General features: G+C 45.4%; 1 protein-coding gene across 23 annotated transcripts in view; it reads left to right on the top strand.

Moving 5' to 3' along the window:
- The window catches only part of APBB2 (amyloid beta precursor protein binding family B member 2), a 357,775-nt gene that overhangs the window by 290,868 nt on the left and 44,230 nt on the right, over window positions 1-22,677 (top strand). The gene's annotated exons all lie outside the window — the stretch shown is intronic.

Below are 22,677 nucleotides of genomic sequence, written 5' to 3'. Positions count from 1 at the left end.
ATTCACCCATGCTCTCTGGACCCCTGCCCATTTCCCCCCTCTTCTCTGCAGTCTGGGTTCATCTTAGCCATTTCAGAAGCCCTCCTCGCGGTGCTTCCTTCTTAGACGGCTTGCTCGAAGGGAGAGGTTGTGCCACAACCTTTAGGTCATTAAACCACGGTGAGCAGGAACTTCCAGCGTTTGGGGTTGGCCGAACTTTGTTAACATTTGAAATGCCCAGTCATGTCAAAATTCCATTCAATGTGTGTTTTTCTGAAATTCTACTGAAAATGTGTTATTTAGAGCAAGTACTTCTTAGATGTGTAGTGAATTGTCTGTTCTCCAGGATGTCTGGAAATAAGGAAGTTCAAATACATATATATTCTAAATAATAAAATGGCAGTTATTGCAGACATCATACTTAGATACCACTGTTAAATAATTGGGCTACACTGAATGCATTTAGCTCTTGAATTACAGTTCGTTTTTGGCAACTCTTAAAGTACCCAGGGATCAGGTATAGGATAATTACTTATTGCTTTGTTGAAAATGGACAAAAACAGGTGAAAATCCCAGACGACAGAGAGATGACTCTGCTGGGCTTGTGGTTCCATTCCTGGGCATTCTAGTTTATTGGGTCATGTGGTCCTCTCTCGGGGGCTGTGCCTTGGCTTATCCCACCCAGCCTTTGTCTACCAAGGCTGGACATTTGTGGGTTCAGCAGTCTTTTAATGGAGTTCCAAGTCCCAAGCCAGAAAGGAAAATGGTTATGCACTCCTCAATCTCAGAACCAGCATTTTTGCTATAGCCAGACTTAAGAAACAGTCTGCAAAAGAGAAGGCTGAAGTGTCTTCTGGCTGCTGATTGGATAAACCTTCCTGGAGGCACAGTTGTGTCTTTGAGCTTTTGTCGCAGAGTGATGGACAGTGACAGCTGGGCCAGGTGCACAGGGGCGGGCGCGGGGGGGGGGGGGGGCAGGAATGAGTGGATAATTTATGCGTACACACCTGTCATTCACTTGCTTGGCAGAGCTATAGCACTGCAGTTGACGAGTTGACATGAATTGATGAACTTTACAAGGAAAATACCCAATGATGATGTTTGCTCATCATTAAAAGCGTTTAGCCTTAATGGAAGGGTAAGATGCTCAATCCTTCCCTGGTCTGTGTCCCCTAGGGTTGCTTTTAAGACAGGAGCCACAGTGAAGATCATTATATACATGCACAACTAGATGGAGTTGTGTTCTCTTAAGTTTAGGCTGTGAGCGGATTTCACTGATGACATTTTCAGCCTCCCCCGTTTTTTAAAGTGAGGCCAAGTGCCACAAGTTCAGAGAGGAAAAGATTCGAACTCCAGCTGACAAAAGTATTCAAGCTCTGAGCCTCAGTTTCTCTCATCTGTGAAATGGGGATCATAAGAGGGACCACAAAGCATGTGTCTATATGCGCCCTTGTGTATCTATGGTAACTGGCACGGGGATGGAGACGTGGCAAATGCCTAACAAATGTTAGCTCTTGGTTCGCGAAGGGAATGTACACGAGCAGATACTGCTAATTACACGGCTTCCTTTCAAAGACAGGGTGAATGTGGGAGGGGTCAGACCTCGGGGAGGGTTCAAGGACAGTTTATCATTTGATACAGTTATCCTACAAGGCAAGAAGGGCCCCCCACACCTGCCTCCCAGGGGTAGCAGTGTAAATTCGGTTACATTGTCTTGCTTATGTTTTTGAAATGTGGGCTGGGTTAGCCATGTTTTTGAAACCACTTCTTATTCTTTCTCAGTGTTAACAGAGAAGTGTAATTTCGAAATTCCCTCAGGGTTCCACACTGGCTGTCAGGACCTCAAGTTCCTGCAGTGGGTTGGGGGGCCCTTGAGTTGGATTGCTTTTAGAAGCAGTAAATTAAAAAAGTATGTTTGCTAGTGCAAGGTTCTATTTCTCCCCATTGGTCCCCTGAGTTTTCCTTCCCTAGAAGAAGGGGCCTTTGTATTCCTGCTTTTGTTTTTTTAACTTTCTTTTGGTTTTGATTCTTTTTTTTTTTTTTACAGCAATTTACAAGAGCAAATTCAATTTGTAATGCTGCAAAGGAAAGGGGTTTTCACTTTGCATGAATAAAACATAAAAGTGTTTCATTTTGCTTGCGAAAATGAGCCCATTTTGCATTCCTTTGTAACTTTCCTTACTGAGAAAATGGAATCTCTTAGGGGATTTCTTTTTTTCCCCTCCCTCCCCCCCTCCCTCCCTCTCTCTCTCTCTCTCTCTCAATTCTAAAAAGATATATTTAATGAAACATGAGGAAAAGACATTGTGACAAACGCAGCCCTTAACATGACCAGCCCAGCCCCGCCCAGCCGTCTAGGTGCCCAGGAAAGACTTGCTGATTTTATTTTTAGCAAGGAGCCCCTGGGTCTTGGGCTGTATGTTCTGGTGAATATCAAGGTAACCGCTGTCACGGTAATGCTAGTAACGAGCCCTTACATTACCTGACCCTCTGCTATGTGCTTTGCAAGCAGGCGCTCCTGAGATTCCATTCTCCTTCTTCCCCTCTAACCCGGTAATAATCGGCTTGTCAGTTAGTGGTGTCAGGTGCACGCCAAAAATCAAACCAGGGCAGTGTATTAGTTTGCCGGGGTTCTTAAGGGATTTCTTGATGTGGTTCACATGAAGTATGTATACTGAAGGCTCGAAGTAATTTCAGAATTTATAGTTATTTTGGGTTTAGCACTATCTGAAGGCGTTCAAGTGGTTTTGATTTGCTCTGAAGAGATTGCTTATGGGGAGAGTTTACTTTGGGTGAGGAGGGGATCTGGCTGTAACTCCCCACACTGATCCCCAAGGGTGGTTTAGAGAAGCCTCTTCTTATGGAGGCGTAAAGGGTTGCAATCACTTCAGGTGTTGGTTCTCCGTGGGGTGTTGGGCGTTGCTGGACTGGGCTGAAGTTTCTGCCTGGATCTTGAGGGTTGTGCCTGCCTCGATGGTGGTGTTTTTTAGAGCACATTGGCATTATTGCCCAGCAGAGAGAGCTACCTTTTCTCTCTTGGCTGTTCTGTACCCGGACTCCTTTTCATCACAGTGGGAGAAATGTCAAGGGTCCCAGACATGGAAATCGGTAAAAGGAGTTTCATAGGCCTGGTACTCCCAATCTAAGGCAGCACCGGGGAGTACCCAAATTGACCTTCTCTGCTGCCTCCCACTATGGAAAGGAGGGCATCCTCACAGGTACAAATGGCGCCGGGACTCAGAGCTGCCATTTTGCCCCCGGTGACTGGGACAGACAACCGGAGTGCCACCCTCTTGTCTCTGTGAGCCTGCCAGGCTGCCATTCCAAGGATGGGAGGAGGATTTCATGAGCCTGTTTTGGAAGCCCATGCTGACTGCTGGCCACAGCTCTCTTCTAACTCATTCAGACCAGGGGAAACAGCTTTCTCCCTGTTTTTTAATAGAGGGTATCCAAAGCAAGCAAACGTAATTTCTGAACATGGGGAACTTTAACAGGGCCTCTCCCCTCCCTTGTGGCAGATATGGACCCGTCTTCTGGAAAGGATCTGGGCACACAGATCCCTGTGTACGTTGCCAACATGCAGTAGTATCTGCTGATTCCATCTGTTTCGCATGAGAAAGGGAAGTGGTGGGTGGGATCGTCAGAGGGTTTCAGACCCCATAAGTGGCATTTTCCCGAGTGACTTCCGTAGCGGTGTTCCAGGGGGCACTAGTGAAGTAAGACGTTGATACGCTTTCCTTGAGAAAAAAAAAAAGATTCCAGGGTCAGTTGGAACACTGGGTTAAACAAAGTGCCACAGGCTGCTTTACTCTGGACCCTCTTCGAGGTTTTCCTGTGCTGATGTTCACTGGAGCCCTTTTCTTCCTGGAAATGCAGTCACGTGGAACACACTTAGGAAACCGCTGCTCTGGTCAGTAAACGCGTTCATTCAATCAGTGGCCGCACTAGATTGCTATCCTTGTTTTTAAGAAAAATTGGAATTACTTTTAATTAGTAACTATTAATAAATGGGGACCTGTGGGGCCTGCTAGAACGAAGATAAAATCCCTTCATAATTAATAGCAGCTACCACGGCCATTGGGCATAAGTGCTTTTTAAAAAGTACTTTCTCAGGGTAAATGCTGATTCTGTGATATTATTGGTGCTTATAGTTATCACAAAACCACTCTTTCTAGAGAATACTTTATACATCTCTTTTCTGTTTTTGATGAATAATGTCTAATAAAAACGGTGTCATAGATTATTTGTAAATTTCCAAATGAGTTTATCTTTGACAATTATTTTATCTGGTCAAGATCTTGAGGAACCTTTATATAAAGAATATATTGAGTCTCGAGTATACTGATTTTTTTTTTTTTTAACATTTTCATCTCTTAGGATAGTCCCACCTGGTCTTGGCCACCAGGACCCTGGTTTAAGTTGTTTTAGAAGACTGTTGTTACACATAGTTCTTGCTCTTGTTTTCCTGCCATTGTTGTCTTTTGATTTCCTTTGAACACACTGGTTAGGGGCTCCTGGGTGGCTCAGTCTGTTAAGCGTCTACCTTCAGCTCAGGCCATGTTCCCGGTCCTGGGATCGAGCCCCTGTGTCGGGCTCCCTGCTCAGCATGGAGTCTGCTCCCTCTGCCCCTCCCTCCCACTTGTGTGCTCTCCTTTCTCTCTGTCTTCCTCTCTCTCTCACTCCCTCTCGCAAATAAACAAAATCTTAAAAAAGAAAAGAAAAAGCAGTGTAATACCAATGTCTTCCAACCTCTTTATTTAGAGATTAGGAAACTAAGGACAGAGGGTGGGACTTACCTCAGATGAGCCTTCTGGTTCTGACAGGGCAAGGACCAGACTCCTGAGATTTTCATCTGTCCGAATAGGAGACTCCTCTGTGAATCCTGCCAAGAGATGACAGATGGTCTAAAATAACCGGGGGTCAGCAGGGAGACCCTTGAATGCTATGGCCTGGTCCCTGTCCTTAGAGATCTGGCTTCTTAATTGAAGAGATAAGACCACAGCTGTGAATTGAAAGCAAACTGTGGCCCTGAGACCTCTTTTTGTATGGCTTTGAGCTAGGAATGTGTTTTATATCTTTAGCGGGTTGTTTAGAAAAAGAATAGAGACTCAGGCATAAGGGCCCCAGGATGCTCTCTTCCCCTTTAGAGAAAAAGCAATACATGCAGGGCAGAATCAGGATCTTCGTGGCTGCCATAAGAGGTCGTTGTAAGAAAGGCAAGGTCCTTTTTGACAGTCTCTCCTTCCCTACCTGTACCCCAGTTCCACCAGCGTTCCTCGGGGGTACTCGTAAGCATTGCCCAGCCCTGATACTGTTCCTAGAGCTAAACCTCTGTATATCAGATAGGATATGGCTGGACTGCTGCACCAGGTGTTCTCAAGTCCATTGTCTGAAACACTAGAGACACGGTCTCCTGTAGCAGTCTACAACGAGCGACACCGCCCCCCGGCGCAGCGCTGTGCCGTGCAGGCTCAGGCTCTTTCTAGGTCGTTGCTGGGCCATCCTCCAGTGCTGTCCTCGTTGGACCAGGCCAGGGGACTTGTCTTTAAGTTAAAAAATGACCTGGTACTTGCACACCTCACATAGGTTCACACATTCCATTCGTATCCCATTGGCCACACACAGCTGCAAGGGACTCTGGGAAATGGAGCTGGGCTGGCGATCGCCAAGTGAAAACCAACTACTCCTGAAAGAGAAGAGGTGACACAAGCAGCATTCTGATGGGGTCTGAAGACAAGTCACCTCAGCCTTCCCAGCCCACGGCCTGCTGCTCCCGCAAGCCAGCTGTTACACTGCTGTCTCTCAGCTCCAAGGCCACCCTCAGTGGGGGGCTCTGCTTTCTGAGGCCCGGCCCCTGCAGAACACGTTTGTGTTCTTGTCTAGTTCGCCACCTGTTAAGCTCCGGCTAGGAGGACACTGCAGGGCTGGAGGAGGAAGAAGAGCCGTGCTCCCTACTTCGCGCCCCGTTTCTGTGAGCGTTGCCCTAGAAAAGCCGTTGCGTCCGTTCTGACTCTGCTTGGCAGTTTTTCCAACATTCACAGACGTGCAGAACGGGCTTTGTCGCACCTGCAGAGCCACCAGCACAACCGGCTGGAGCGCCTCTTTGAGGGTCCGGGTGCCCGGCCCTGGGGCCCCTCCTTCCAGCCTGGAGCCGCCAGCAGAGCCTGGCAACGCGCTTCCGCCGGCCAGACACTCTGCTCCGTGGGGCCCTCCACGTTCCAAGTCGGTGCTTCGTTCCGTCAGCCCTGCAGGTCGCAGTCCCCGGCCCCCCAGTGCAGTGTTGCCTCATTAATCACCTCTTCCTGTTTCCTCCTTTCCTTTTTGCCTTCGTGGTTACCTACGGACAATTCTTTACATGACATTCTCTTTGTCCAGCTCTCTGGGGTGGTTTCTGACTCCAGCCTACACCCTCCCTCGTTGACCCTCAACATGAATTAGCACTGGCTAAAGGAGGCAGCCCCTTCCACACGGAAGACGTGTCTGCCGCAGGGAGGGCGTGAGAGAGAGAGAGCACACTTTTGTGAGCAAGCGGGTGAGTGTGCTGTCAGCTCCCTCACACTGTGGGCGACAGCAGCACTTGGGCCAAGGAGGCGTCCTTCCTCAATTGGTAGCAGTTGTCAGTGATAAAGGGCCCTTCTGTTCTAGGTGGCAAGGATTTAGAAGGAGTGGGCCTATTGGTTTTTTGAGCTAATCTGAAAGCTATCTCTCTTCCCTTGGCCGTTGTCTCTTCCCCTGGGAGTAATTGGAGGGTCTCCGTAGGGAGGATGGAGAGCTTCCCAATGACATCTAGTCAGAGGGTTCTCTGAGCCAGACCATAATGATAGATTGATAGACTTCCAAGATCTGCTGATGGAACTTTAATCTGGGGTATGTGCTGTCTTGCCTCAGGGAGAAAAGTCTTCAGGGAGAGCAATAATTCTCTCCCAACGCCATAGTATTATCTTGACCTCTAGAGTTAATTTCTTTTTAATACAGCCCCATGATAAGCAGAGGCATCGGGATTTACTTGACCGTTGTGCTGACTTACACTGTAGTTATATTTTATCTCTTTAGAAGTGGCTTCCTTTCCTTCTATTAATCATGCTAGGATGCTTGTTAATACCTTCAGCTTAGAATAACCTTTAAGAAAAGACATTGTAAGTGATTGTCCAAAGATTCCCTCAAGGAATGTGTGAGGGCATTTTCGAGCAGAACTTTCTGGCAGCGCTGTCCCTGTTGGTGACCATATGAAGACAAGAGTTTCTCCTCCGGAACGCGTCATCCGTTTTGCTAACTGGTTCAGTGCATCATCCAGCATTTCTCATAAGCATGTTTCGACACCAGCCGGTGAGGTGGGTGCTTGAGGTTCTCATGTCAAGAGAGCGTGGAAGATTCTGGCGATGATCCCTGAACAACTTTCATCTCATGCTTTCCCTGAGTCCCAGGCCGGATGAGGAATGGGCCTTTCTGGATGTAGTGTGAGGGTGATCGATCATGCTTGGCCTCACTAATTCTCTGTGTCGGTCCTCAAAGCACCATCATCTCCTTGGAATACTTGGAGCATTCCAAGAACAGAAGGAAGAGTAGTTTTAGTGGAGAAATAGCCTAACAACCCATATAAAGACGAATTAATGTCTTATAGAGCAGAGGAAGTTAACTATTATGACCCAGAGCCTAGCTTGGTCTCTAGCCTATTGTATATTCTCCATATATGATTAGGTGGTTATAAATTTGTAAAAGACTACTGTTACTGCAGATGAATGGGCAGTCGCTGCTTTTCATACACAAGTCATCACATTATACGCTTTGACTCAAATATAATCATCCAAGATTTTTGGCTTCGTGATAAATCCAGTGATTGAGAACATAACGTAGCACCTATGATCTGTTACTACTCACAGGACACTTCTGACGCCGAATGTGCGGGTTTTTCACACCAAGCAATTCCCCAGCTCTCCACAGATACCAATTCTGGGTGTCCTACAATTGAATTCAACTCTGACAGTAACTACCTGGAGTTAGTACAGACCCCCCCCCCCAGGTTAAGGGCTGAGCCCCTCAAGACTGCCCCGACTTCAGATGCCAGTCACAACTGGAGGGCATTCATATACTCCTGACCACCAGCTATAATTCAGAGGTTCCCCCAACCCCTTCTCGGGTTTGATAATTTGCTAGAATGGCTCACAGAACTCAGGGAGATACTTTACTTACTACTGCCAGTTGCTTATGAAAGATATACATGAACAGCCAGATGAAGAGGCATATAGGGTAAGGTCCAGAAGCTCTGTGAACACAGGACTTTGAGCTTCTGTCCCTGGAGAGTTTGAGACATGTGACCCTCTTGTCACCTGGGATGCATTTAACAACGCAGAAGCTGTCTAAGCTGTGTTGTTTAGGGTTTTTTATGGGAGTTCCATTATGTAGGTATGATAGATTTAATCACTGGCCATTGGTGATTAACTCAGTCTCCAGCCCTGTCCTCTCCCTGGGGTTGGGAGTGGGGCTGAAAGTTCAGCCCTTTATTCACACCTTGGTCTTTCCGGTGACCAGCCCCCCCCCCCCCAAAGCTGCCTTGGGAGAGAGGGAAGGCAGCCGTATCATTAACATACAAAGCCATACCCTCTGGAGATTAGGAAGGTTTTAAAAGTTCTTGTGTCGGGAACCAAGGACTAAGGCCAGATATCATAACAAAAGATGCTCCTATCATTCAGGAAATTACACGAGTTTTAGGAGTTTGTCCCATATTGGTTTCCTGGGAGTCTTGACGGATGAGTTGAAGCGTCCTCAGAGGCTAACATCGATGTTTAGACACTACCCCCACCCATGGCTTTCTGGTCTTCTAGCTCTCTTATTAAGCTAGCCTTGGTATTTAAATATCACAGCTTTGAATTAAATCCTGGGAATGAATTGTGTTTGGTGGAGTTAGTTCTTAATAGAGAAGAGTGAGAATGGATGAAATTATCCTGTAATGAGTAATGGGTTCAGAGACTTCCTGCTGCTGTCATACGTGTCAGCGTGAGCTGCACCAGCTTCCCACTGGGACAGGTGCCTGCTCTCCTCCTGCTCACTAGCCTCTGTCTTTAGGCAAGAAGACAGTCAAGTTATGTTCCCTGCTTTCCCTCTTACAGCACCGAGCCCGTGGGCGTGGGCACCGTGTGCTACGTTTCATTATAACTTCAGCTGGAAGTTCCTACCCTCTAAGCTGTTCCCCAAAGAGCACCCTGGGGAACCGCTCTTTAGAAAAGAGAAGAGACAGGGAATCAAAAACAGGAATTAAGAATTAAACTCAGGGGGCGCCTGGGTGGCTCAGTTGGTTAAGCGGCTGCCTTCGGCTTAGGTCATGATCGCGGGGTCCTGGGATCCAGCCCCGCATCAGGCTCCCTGCTCAGCTCCCTCTCCCTTTGCTGCTCCCCCTGCTTGTGCTTTCCCTCGCTTTCTCTTCTGCTGTCTGTCAAATAAATAAATAAAATCTTTAAAAAAAAAAAAAAAGAATTAAACTCAGGGACCTCAAGCAAGGACCCAGCCTCGGAGGGTAAAATGTCCCAGGAGCAGACTCCGGCTGGCATGGACACAGGGGCCAGAGAGTGGAAATACTAAATCAGACTTTAGGCCAAATATAAAGACATGAGCCAGATACTTCATTCAGAGCAGAAAGGCTCAATCTCTCTAAACATGGGAACGATCATTTTGACTATAAATAAAAGAACGCAGCGTGGGTGACAGACCTGATGTGGCACCGCTGACATATCCGGGGGAATCAGGCGGCAGAGAGAGGAGATAGGAAAAATAAAACCTAGAAAACGTCGCTCAGTCCGATATTTTACACCGGAATCATGTCACAGGGGAAGATGTTTGGAAGTCCTGGGGTGGGGAGGTTGGGGTGGGATGCACAGTTAGAGGCTCTAAGGAAATTGGGGTTGCGGGGGTGCGGAGTAGGGGGCTTGCCGACATGAAGAACAGACTGGCTGAGGGCTGGGAGAAGGCGGCCATGAGTAGAAAGCAGCTGGGCACGGGCTGCCTTTCCCTCTCTGCGGGAGATTGCTTCTCTTGGCCCTGTCACCACCCCGTGTCGCCACCTCTGCCCCTGCACTGGCAGGGGCTCATTGTTTCTGCACAGAGCACCCTGGCCTGCTGGAGATCGTTCTTCAGCAGAGCTCATGGGCCCTCGCTCAGCACCCTGAGCTGCCCAGCCCAGGAGGGAGCAGGGCACGATGCAGTGAAATGTCCCTTTGTTTACTGGAAAATCATTCATGGCTCCTGCCTCCTGATCCCTTAATCCTTTCTTGCCACCCCCCCCCCCAAGGGAGAACTCCTAAGTGCAGACTTGTTGGAGATAAAGCCGGAAAAATCTAAGTCTCCATCTTAAACTTGGTAGAACCAAACATTTCTCTGTGGGCACTGAAAGCAGGTCTGTCCCAGGAGGCGAACTAACCAGGCAGTGACCGTGTGGGAGAAGTTGTGTAGGAATTTCACCTGGAGCGCCACAGCAGAGGTATTGATATCATTTTTTAAAAAGAGTTAACCCCTCTTTGATTACAAAATGTCCGAGATAGATATTTAGTTCAGATCAAAAGTATCCCCTCCCCTCTGGCTCTGGCCCCTCAGCAGCCCTCCCACCCTGTCTTTGCATGTAACTGGAATGGGGATCAGGATAAGAATAGGAAGGCTCAAGTCACTCCTGAATCTATAAACAGCTGTCTGAACTCGAAAAATTCAGCTGTCCATTTCAGGTCCCTCTGAAAGAAGCTTCTCTCCTAACTGGATACATACCACAAGCTATGTATGCTTGGGCCCTACTTAGCTAACCTAGGGCTAGGGCACCCTTGCTCTTAGTTTAATAACAGCTGCTGCTGGAATACCAAACCATATCCGTTCAACTGCATGTGGTCAGAACTGAGAGTGTCATCCACACACCTAGCCCCATGTTCAAAGTTATCCATGCTCCTCTGTTTTCTAGGTTCACGCATTCATTCACTTGTTTGAGTGTGTACGCATGCATTGATTCACTCCACTCCTCCTGAGTCCACTCTGGTTAAGGGTCTGCCATCAGCTGCATGAGTCAACAACTTGGGGTCCTCTTCCCTTCCCCACCTGCAGGGAGTGGCTAAGCCCTAACGATTATGTCTCCGTAGTGCTTAGATCCAAGTATAATTTTCAGAAAGTTAAAAACAGGCTCTCGTATGTGCAGTAAGTAATAACTGACGCTGGGACAATTCAAATATCCAGCAGCAGGTGCATAGATAAACAAATGATGGCATAGCCATACAACCAGTATCCCCTCAGCAGTACAAAAGAATCAACTACAGGCCGGGGAAGCAAAAGTGAACTATGGAGGGGCGCCTGGGTGGCACAGCGGTTAAGCGTCTGCCTTCGGCTCAGGGCGTGATCCCAGAGTTCTGGGATCGAGTCCCACATCAGGCTGCTCCACTGGGAGCCTGCTTCTTCCTCTCCCACTCCCCCTGCTTGTGTTCCCTCTCTCGCTGACTGTCTCTCTCTCTGTTAAATAAATAAATAAAATCTTTTAAAAAAAGAAAAAAAAAGTGAACTATGGAGACCTTTCGTCGAAATAGAAAGCTTTTGCACAGCAAAGGAAACAGTCAACTGAACTCAAAGAGAACCGACTGAATGGGAGAAGATATTTGTAAATGTCTTATCAGGTAAAGGGCTAGTATCCAAAATCTATAAAGAACTTATCAAACTCAACACCCAAAAAACAAAAAGTCCAGTTAAGAAATGGGCAGGAGACATGAACAGACATTTCTGCAAAGAAGACCTCCAAGTGTCCAACAGACACGTGAAAAAATGCTCAACATCACCCAGCATCAGGGAAATGCAAATCAAAACTGCAATGAGATACCAGCCGTTTGAGATGATTTCTGTAGGCTCAGTAGGTCAGTAAATAATTTCACTGGCAGCCAAAAAAAAGGAATTATTGATATGTATAACTACGTGGCTAAATCTCAAAAGAATTGTGCTGAGTGAAAGAAGCCAGACCCTCTCCCCCCTCCAAGAAGAGTATATACTCTGATTTCATTTATATAAATTTCTAAAAAATGCAAGGTCAACTTATCTATAGTGACAGACAGCGGGTCAGCAGTTACCTGGAGAGGGCAGAAGGCAAAGGATTATAAAGGGCAAGAGGAATCTTTAGGAGTTACGGATCCACTGTCTTGATTATGGTGATGTTTCACTAGTGTATACCTATATCAAAACTTATCAAATTACGTATTTAAATATGTGCAGTTTATTGTATGCCAGTTATACCTCGACAAGGCTGTCTTAAATATAAGTTTTAAAAAATACAGTGAGTAACATGTCAAAGATTTATTTAACTCAGGATTGAGGGAACCAGCAGGACACCAAAGCCAGTTCAAAGGAATATAAGAAATGCTGAGAATCTTCAAAATTGCTAATTAAGCCACCAGGAAGCAGAGGTGCTTTTAAGAGACACAAAGAACCTCAAGCAGGATGAATTAAATACACACACTCACTCACTCCTTTCTACCCAGGCACATCTTACTCAAATGGCTGAAACTAAAGCCAGCAAGAAAATCCTAACAGCAGCCAGAGAAAAGAAAATGTTAAAATAGATGGCCAGATTAGACACCAAATGGATTAATGTTCTACTGGCAATAAAATTGGTACCATCGGGGTCATCTGGATTTTTTTTTTTTGGCATAAATTTGCAGAAATTAATTGCAGCTGATTAATCTTCTATAAATTAACAGCTAACCTCCCAGAGTCTGAGCCCTAGTCACTAGCAAAAAGTAAGTCAAAGATAACATTTCCCTGGAGCTGGGCATCGCAGTTGGCTCTTGAGCCCTTGAAATACTGCCAGTCTGAATTGAGATGTGCTATGAAGTATAAAATACACACCAGGATTTTGCAAAAAAGAATGTAAAATATCTTACAACAACATTTTATGTTGATTACATGTTGAAGGATAATTCTTTGGACATATGAAATCAAAATATATTATTAAAATTAATTTCACTTGCTTCTCTTTCCTTTTCTTGAAAGAATGTGACTACAGCTAAAATCACCTGCGTGGCTTGCCTCACATTCCTAGCAGACAGCGCGGCACTAGAGAAAGAAGCAACCCTTAGGCGGGCCTATTACATGTTGGTCCACTGTGATGCTGAAAAGGCCCACAGCCCTCCTTTTCCTTTATTTCTAAGTTTGGGCTAATTTTTCTTACCACTTCTTACACCCATCACTCCACCCCCATCCCTGACCCCCAGTTTTCCCTCTGTGTTGCCTGGTACTCCCCTCCAGATAACCTGCCAACTGCGGCCCCAGTCGCCTTTCTGACAGGTGGAGACGTGTTCTCTTGCTGCTTACATGATGGAATCCGGACTCCATGGGGGGACATGTGGTCTGACCCCTGCCTGCTACTCCAGCTGCCTCTCTCCAGGCTCCCCCAGCCTCTCCTCCAGCACAGTGGGCGAGAGCACATTCCCAGCCTTAGCCCTGTAGCTCCCTTGCCCTAGGCTGCCCTGTCCTGCCTGTTCACTTTCTACAGCCTCTTCGTGAAACCTTTCTGCTTCCTTCTGTTGAAGCAGGCTTTCCCTCCTCTGGGACACACCAGAACCTACGGAGCCTTATAGCCCAGCATTCTGAAGGAAGCTTTATTTCACTTGCCGATCGTGTGTGCATTTACCCACAGGAAATATAAATTTTGCAAGGACAGTTATTAGATTTTTAAAAATTATTGTGTGAATCCCCACATTTTTTATAGGCATCAGTTTTTCTCTGTCATTGGCTTTCAGTGTCTTTGTTGTAACCCATAAGAAATGTAGCTGATGGCATGACCTCATTCCCCCTCTTTATTCACATTTAATTAACAGAAGTTTCACACAATGCTCGTCTTTATTGTGTGTTCTGTTCTTTTATCTTTTTTTTTTCCTTGCTACTCTATTTATTTAACTTTTGTGTGTGCCAGGGGGGTGGTGGGGGTGGCGGGCGGTGCCCCTCTCTCTCCTCTTTTAGCCTCTCCATCCCTCCCTAGTCTATCTCACTCCTGGCTCACCCTCCCCATCTGTCCCTCTCAAGTCTCAGGCTCCCAGAATCTCTGTCTGCATCTCTCACCCCCTTCCCCCTCCCCACTTCGCCCTTCCATTTCTCCAGAACCCTCCACCCCAGCCCAGACAGGCTCCGAGACTCTGGGGGACGGCTCTGCCCCTTCTCCTGGGGAAGGAGGAGGTGAGAGGGGCCAGCCCCTCACCTGGCCCTGGCCTGGTTGCCCCCCTCCCCACCAGCCCCTATTTAACTTTTAAAATGCTATCTGTTACCACCAGCTAATGCTAGTTTGAATAACACTGATCTTGGTTAACTTTTCCAGAAAGTATTTGAACTGAGCAACACTCTACCAGCTTAATAACTGTCATTTAATTTTTTAAAAATTCCATGGACAAATCATTTTGGGAAATAGTATTTGCAATGTCTTGCTCTCAGAGAGAGGCCCAAATACACAGCTTAGCTGTTGAAGGCTTCGGGCTATCTTGAACTTAACACTTTGTGAGCATAAAATGCATTATTTGCTTCATACCAATGAACTTGAAGAAGATCAGCATTTCTGGGGCCTGCCAGGTTAGAAGTACCCTAGTGATCTAGGGATTCTCAATGATAACTATCAATTTTAACAAAGCTGTATTTTAACACAGTTTAGCATGCCACCCCCCATGACTTCACTGAAAAGTGTTATATTCTTATGACTGTAGCTTTTTTTGCAGTCAGTGAATATTGTCTCTCTTAAAGAATTTGGTTAATGGTAAAAATTGCATAGTTTGTCATGTTTGCTTTTTTGCCAGGAAGTTTCAAGTTAAATTAAATCCTTAACTGCACTAATAATATTAGACTGAACCATATGACTGCCGTTTTTTCTGTGGATCAGAAATGGTTGAATGCGGTTCAAATTAATATTTAACCTAATTGATTTACAGAACTACTTCTTCCTTCTATTTGGTTTTAAGTTTCACTTTTCTAATTTAAGAGCCTGATACAATGTTTGCCTTTTATTGTAAACCACTTAATCTTTTCCTGAAGCACGTGGGATATAAATTTTAATAATTAAGAGTCCAGTTGAAGTGCTCCATTAACCAATAGGGTGTTTAAAATACAGATTTTTTTTTCCTGGCTTCCCTCTTTTTCAGTAATTGGTAAATGCTATGCATTCTGCAACAGGAGAATTTTGAGGGTTTTTTTCCCCCTATGTAAAATCCCAGAGCAGCTAAAAGAACAGCAAAGTTAAAAATATATCTCTACAGTCACTTAAAATTTATTGGCCAATCCAAATGACATTTGTGGCTTTTGACATGAATTAGAGAAGAATGGTATCACAGAAACCACCTCAGCCCTAAAGGTACTTGCTTGCCAGACTTAGTTTTCTTACCACCAAGGATCTCATTACACAGATAAGTGGTGATTACTAAAAGCATTACATCTAATGGATGGTGTGGAATTTCTTAATATATTGTCCCCACAAATTCGGTGGCCTTGAGTAATTGTCTGTGCCCCTTTCTTGCCGAAAGGAAATGTCTTGGTTTATCTCTATATGGCTTCTAGCTAAAGACTTGCTTTGTCTTTTTTATTGACACAAGAGAAGCTGTAGAAGATATTTATTAAGGAAGATAAAACCTAATCCTATTCATTAAATTCACTAAGTCAAAGGTTGCAAATAAAAAGGAGGGAAAAATTTTTTTTAGAAGCTAAGGTTTTAGTATGTCTATCTTGTAGAAATTAGAGTGACTCTTTAAAAAAAAGAAAGAAAGAAAGATGGTATAATCTTAAGTCTTTAAATCTTGGGTCACTTTTAATCATAATGTTGTTAATCATCCTCTTAGACCTTGGAACCATGCTATTAGAACAGATTATACCAAAGAAGAATGTTAATCAGGACAGGAGGAGAATAGAAATGGCTGTCATCATCCAGAAGGGGCACCATCTTTTTTTTTAAGATTTACAATTATAATTTAACCGTAATCGTACCTGTATATTTTTCAGTGGTCTGTGTTGGCTTTCTTCATGCCCAAGGCCACATCGTCCTCATTCCTACCTTGAGGTATCAAGCTATGGAATTTCTTTTCTCCCTCCTTCCTGTGTTGTATGGTCCCATCTACCTTTCTGGGGATTTATTAGACACTCATTTATTATCCCCACTATGTGTCAGCCACTGTGCTTGGCACAGGGATTTGGCTGTGAACGAGATCTTCACAGTCACTGCCCTCATAGGGTGTATTAAGTAGAACAGTAAGTTATTACGTGAGTCCTTGAGACCCATGAATCACTTTGTAACATACCTGTCAAGCATTATATGATATGGATATCCTCAGAGCCTAGTCTGGGTCCCGCCTCTTCTGTCAGCCTCTCTGTTACCTTTTGTAGCAGTCAGCACTGGTTAGGTTATGCTACAGTAACAACCAAAGGGCTCAGTGGCTTAAAACAACTCATTCTGCTAAATGTCTGAGGAATATTGCTGGAGGCATTGCTTCTGGTAGTCGGTGACTCATGCTGCATCCCAGGCTGATGATACAGTCACTACTGGACTAGAGCATTGCCAGCCATGGTCACGGGAAGAAAAGATGCACTGACTCTTTAAACTTCTGCCTGGAAACAACCTTTAACACGTTTGCTCACGTTTCATTGGCCAAAGCAAGTCACATAACCAAGCATGACTTCCGGAGGGTGGAGAAGTACACTCCTGCCCTAGGAAGGGGACTGGATATTCACAGCACTGCAGTGCTCTAAGGTCTCTTTTATCTCTGTAGTCATGTTGATGTTATTGGCACCTAACCTTTTCAACCTTGGATTATTACTTCACGTTGTAGATGCGATGTCTCCCCAGGAAGATTACAAATCCTTGACAGCCAGCATTGTGTCTTCCTTTTCCCTGTGGGTGACTTAACATGATGCTCTCCTTATACTAGGTGCTTAAGGATGCTTTTGGTTGTACAAAGGAGAGAATGAAGGGAGAATAATCAGAATTCTTCCCGTGTATTAATATAATGCCTTATAGTTTACTGAGGGTCTGTGCACACTATCTCCTTTCATCTTTCCAAAGACTAGAGGACATATCATGATGTTTTTTACAGATCAGGAAAGGGAGACCTAGAATTTTCACGTGACTTGCTCAGTGTTGCACCCCAAAAAAAGTGATGGAGCTGTGTCTGAATCCATGAACCCCAAATCCTGGACCCGTGCTTTTTGCTTTTAATGCGAACACCCCAATTTTTTTCTTATGCTGAGGATCACACAGGGGGAGGGAGAAGGAAGCTTCAGAGAAAGATTCGGGGTATTATCTCCTGGCATTCGGATGCCAGCCAGGCTGAGGAGCACACAGCAACGACTCTCAGCTTGTATTCAGCAGGTTGTGTGTTCGTTTCCTGTGGCTGTCATAACGGATTGCCACGCACTTGCTGCCTTACAACAGAAATGAAGTCTCTCACCGTCTGGAAGCCAGACGTTGACATTCATTTCAGTGGGCAAAATGCAGGTGTTGGCAAGACCCCGCTCCCTCCGGAGGCCCTGGAAAGAATCCGTTCCTTGCCTCTCCCAACTTCTGGCTGCTGTGGCATTCTCTGCCTGTGGCCATCACTCCAGTCCCTGCGTCCTCTTCACATAGCCTTCTCTTCTGCGTGTGTGATCTCTCTGCCCCTCCCTTATGGGGACATTTGTGGCTGGATTTAGAACCCACCCAGATAATCCAGGATAATGCCCCCATCTCAAAATCTTCAACTTCATCATATCTGCAAAGATCCTTTTTCCTTATCAGGTAATATCTACAAGTTCCAGGGATGGGGACCTGATACTTTGGGGACCATTTTTTAACCTACCACAGTCAAGATGGTGGGAACCCCCTCTGTGGCCCCAGCTCTTTTCTCCCCTGCTGTGTGCCTCCATCCTCCTCCTTCAGCTCTTCCCCCCTCTGGGTCGTCCAGATTATATGATATCATATCTACATGATATCTTGGAAGGACCTTTAGTGTTCAGCACACCCCAGCAGATTCCCGGATCTGCCTCTTCTTGGGAATGTGACTCTGGGCTAGTTACTCACATGGAGACTTGGTGACCTCCTGGGTAAGGATGGGGCTTTACAACCTCCATGCAGCATGGCGTGAGATAACACATGAGAGGGCCATGGGCCCCTGGCAGAGAACCCCATCCTCTGCACCTACAGTGTGGGGCTTGGTGGGCTGGAGGCAGATGATGCTGCCCATTGAGATTCCTAGGGCACCTCCTCCCATTTATTTTTCACGGGGAAGTCAAAAACACACAATGTTTATTAAATAATTAATCATCCTTTCCGAGAAGGGTTATTTCATTTCATGGGTGAGCAGTTTATTGCCAGACAACTATGTCTTCCTCCAAAATGATGTATAACATGATTTGGTGTCTACGTTTCTAGACACTGGAATGTTTTTTCTCTCTACCATTTAAACTCGAAGGTAGTGTGGTGCATATTCATTCGTACTTTGTTCATTTTGAGAGATACATGTGCATAGTGGAGTGACCTCCTATTTTTCCATTTCTGAAGTAGTATGTAGAACCTGATAGGCCAATGCACATAAATTCCAGTAAGTTTTAGTATTTACTAAGTATTTTAGTAATACCACAGACAGTAAACCTTTACGGCACGAAACCTATATAATTTGCAAGGAAACTAACAGCATGGTATAAACCAAAAAATGTCAAAGCCATTTTTTTTTCTTGGAAGCCTTTATGGTTTTGTATACATTCCTCATTTGCCTTCAGAATCTAAAATTCTGGCCTGTTTTGTTTAGAAAGCAGTCCTTCAGACATGCCATATTTTTGGGAAATGTTTATCCTAATGCTAGAATAGTAAGTAGGGCTTATTGGCCATCTTTGACCTAATGACATTAGGGACCTGAACTGCTGGAGTGAGAAGAGCCAGGAGACCCAAACCGGCTGACTGAGGAGGCTGCTATCTGTTGGTCACACCTGCCATGGACATGGAGCAGGAGGGCGTAGGCTGACGCAGCCTAACTGTTGGATCAGTAATTCATGATAGGAATGTACTTCATCTAGGCCTTACCCAGATTGTCCCAAGTCCTCATATAACAATAACTTTTTTAAAAATATTTTATTTATTTATTTGTTTGTTTGTTTGAGAGAGAGAGAGAAGGGGGGAGAAAGCACCTGAGAAGGAGGAGGGGCAGAGGGAGAAGCAGGCAGGGAGCCCAACGCAGGGCTCAATCCCAGGACCCTGGGATCATGACCTGAGTCGAAGGCAGACACTTAACCGACTGAGCCACCCAGGCACCCCTCCCTTGTAAACAATAACTTTTAGGCATAATCAGACCTATAAATACAGAGAACAAACTGATAGTTGCCAGAGGAAGGGGGGAGGGTTGAAGGGGATTAGGAGATGCAGGCTTTCAATTGTGGAATGAATAAGTCATGGGGGTAACAGGTACAGCACGGGGAGTATAGTCAATGGTGTTATAATAGTGTTGTGTGGGGGACAGATGGTAGCTACACTTGGGGTGAGCAGAGCATAATGTATTAACTTGTTGAATCACTGTGTTGTACACCTGAAACTAATGTTACATGGTGTGTTAACCGTACTCAAATTAAAAAAAGATTAGAGGCTTGCCTGGGTGGCTCAGTAGGTTAAGCAGACGGACTGTTGATTTCGGCTCAGGTCTTGATCTCAGGGTCGTGAGATCAAGCCCGGGTCCCGTGTTGGGCTCTGCACTGAGCATGGAATTTGCTTAAGATTCTCTCTCTGCCCTTCTCCCCCTCACCCCCTGTCTTTCTCTGTCTCTCTCTCCACCCCGTTCTCTCTCAAAAAAAAAAAAAAAAAAAAAAAAAGAGAGGGAGAGAGAGAAAAGAAGAAAAACCAGCCAGTAACTTTTATACAGGAAAAGTAAAAACTGGGGGGGGGGGTGTCAAATATTGGATACTCTCAATACCTACCATCATATCTGAAATTTAGTAGTTTATTGATAAATACCTATTGAAGGACAAAAGAGAGAATTGTTTGCCTGGAAAACTGACCATGTTTGCAAAGGGAGAACTTGTTTTTAGGACGGATTGTGAATCAGGAGGGCTGAGTTTGTCGCGGCTCCCGGCACAGAGCGGTCTACAGTGTTCAGAACCACCAAGAACACCCCGTACATTTGTTTGCGGAGAAACAGCATAGATGCAGTGTTGGAACATTAAGTGTTTAAAGCGTTGGCATCTTCTAACAGCAGACATACAGCACTTGCAACAATGTGGCCTTTTGTTTTTGTTTGCCCCACCTCTGGAAGAAATCACACGGATGTTCGAGATTTGAATCCCAGCCCTGCCGCTTACTATGTCTGTGGTCTTGGCCAAGTGACATCAGCTTCTCTGTAGCTCAGTGTCCTCGTTGGATAACATTGCCTGCCTCCTGGGAGTAAATGGGTCACTCCTAAGAGTTAAGGACAGTGTCTAGCACATACGCAGTGAGTGCACTAGTCCCCATGCAGGCTGTGCCTGGGTTTGGCCACTGGGAGGCGCTGAAGGAAGGAAGAGCCTGCCCAGGTTCCTCTCCCCTCACTGGGCCTCCTGGCTGTCTCCTCATCGCCCCAGCCACCTCTGCACAGCCACCATGACAGTGGCTCCTCTGGGTAGCCTTGACCCCTGGGCCCTTCAGCTGGGATGTGGTAAGTTGTGTCCTGCTGTTGCTCATGTCTGAGTGCCCGCCTCCCCTTTGCTTTTCAACTCCTCCATGACGCGTGTCACCAATTCTATTAGATTGCCCGTTTCGACCATTCAGAGCGGTTTTTGTTTTCCTGCTTGCGCCCTGACTGGTAAAGACTAGGTGCACACTTACCGCCACTATGAGTGTTGTGGTTGTTGGGGCTGCTGTTGCTGCCTCGTACACTTAAGAGGAAAGTCTGAGGAAACTGAGACGCGGAGGCAAAGTGAATTAACCAGAACAGAAACAATTCGAGTGATCTTAAGCAAAGGACGATATGGTTGTCTTTTGGAGCCCAGAGTCTGTGGTAATGTCAGGATGCACTTCTATTTTTTACTCTCCTCTTGGCTTCATTCTTTTCTCTGCTTCATATGATAAAAAAAAAATGACCATTTCTTTTCTAGCCAGTCTAAGAGTGTAGACTCTCAATTCCAAATTCCTGAAGGAAGAGACTCTCACCCAGCACAGACCAGGCGCCCACTCTAGTCTCGATTCCCCAGCCAGGTTCATTTCACGCAAGGTGTCAAGCAGGAACCTGCCATTCACCTGGGTTTGCGTGGTGTGGTATTTCCCAGAAAGGCGGGCCAGGATGCATCAGCTAACAAGTGTGCATTGTAGAGCTCAGTTCAGGATCTCAGACAGCTTAATCCTGGGCATAGCTGTGTCCATATTTGGATGCCAAATAAGAGGCTAAATACATTATATCTGATTTTGTTTGTTTTATTTTAATCCTTACAGCAGCTTTAGAGGTGGGTTTTATATGCCTTTTATAGATGAGGAGAAGCCACAGGGAAAATTATGCATCTGTATTATATAAAGCTGCCCAGGACAGCCAAAACATTAAGGGTCTTTGCTTCTGGTGGGAATTAAAATATATCAACTTAGAGGGGCAACATTGATTAGCTAATGCTGATCAGAAGTTGTGATTAGTGGTTAAGTATGCCTTTGACAGGAAAAGCAGTGTGGGTACAGGTCAAAGTAGTTTAATATTTCTGTGAGAAATACATTTTAAAATAAGAGGTCCTTGGTGGCTTAAAATAAGAAGATGGCCCTTTGATGGTTAACAGGATCGATTTGGTCCAGCCCCCAACCTTTGAAAATAAGGAATTTTACTTGAAGTAATAGTTGAAGTTCTTTGTGAGAAGTGCCTTCAACTTCCAAGATGATTCAGAGTTTGGAATTACTGATTCAGTCTAACTATATCAGGAGTGTTTAAATATACATTTTCCACTCAATTAATAAGTCATGAGTTCATTTAATTTGTCATCAGTGCACTCAGGAATCATCGAAGTAGACTTTGAGCTGTGAGCATTTGCTTGTCTCCTTCTGGTGAATCCTGACATGTCTCACATGTCATACTTTCCTAAAATTCTAAAAATGGGATGCTTACTGTTGAAATTGGCCATTGGATTCTTGTGTTCCTAAAGAAAAATTAAAGAACTTGCTTAAGTGATGTCGTTTCCCCTCTTTTCCTCAAAATTGTTTTCCGCATGAGTGGAGAGAGTAGAATCCACAATCTAGAGGACCAGCGATGCTCGAACTTGAGCCATGTCACAATCAGCTGTAGGTCTGGAGAAAGCACCCACCGCCGAGTCCCATCCTCAAAGTTTCTGATTCGGATTGTCTGGGGGAGGGCCTGAGAACTTGCATTTCTAACAAGTTCCCATGTGAGGCTGATTTTATCTGTGGCCCACACTTTCAAAACCACCGCGCTAGGCTGAGATTAGGCTTGGATGATTTCAGTCTTGCAGCTTTCAGAGGAAGCAATGGGGATGGCAGATTTAAATAACCAGTCTGTTCAGTCAAGAGGAAGGGGCTCTATCTGGAACATAGGAGTTCCTGTTCTTCCAGGGGGACAGATAATGCACAGAGGAGGGTTTACTATTAGGATAATGAAGCTTAACATTTAGGGCTCCTTTCAAGGCCCTGGGAGGGGGTTTCACAATGAGTTCACATGGTTTTTGTAAAATTTGCAAAAGGAAAGTATTTTTGTATTCTTTTCCCAGAAGTTAGCTGAGCTTTAACTTCCATGAAAC

Source organism: Ursus arctos, unplaced genomic scaffold (assembly GCF_023065955.2).
Source record: "Ursus arctos isolate Adak ecotype North America unplaced genomic scaffold, UrsArc2.0 scaffold_9, whole genome shotgun sequence".
NCBI lineage: Eukaryota > Metazoa > Chordata > Mammalia > Carnivora > Ursidae > Ursus > Ursus arctos.
Note: the sequence above shows the minus strand (reverse complement) of the source record. Positions and strands in the feature narration are given on the sequence as shown.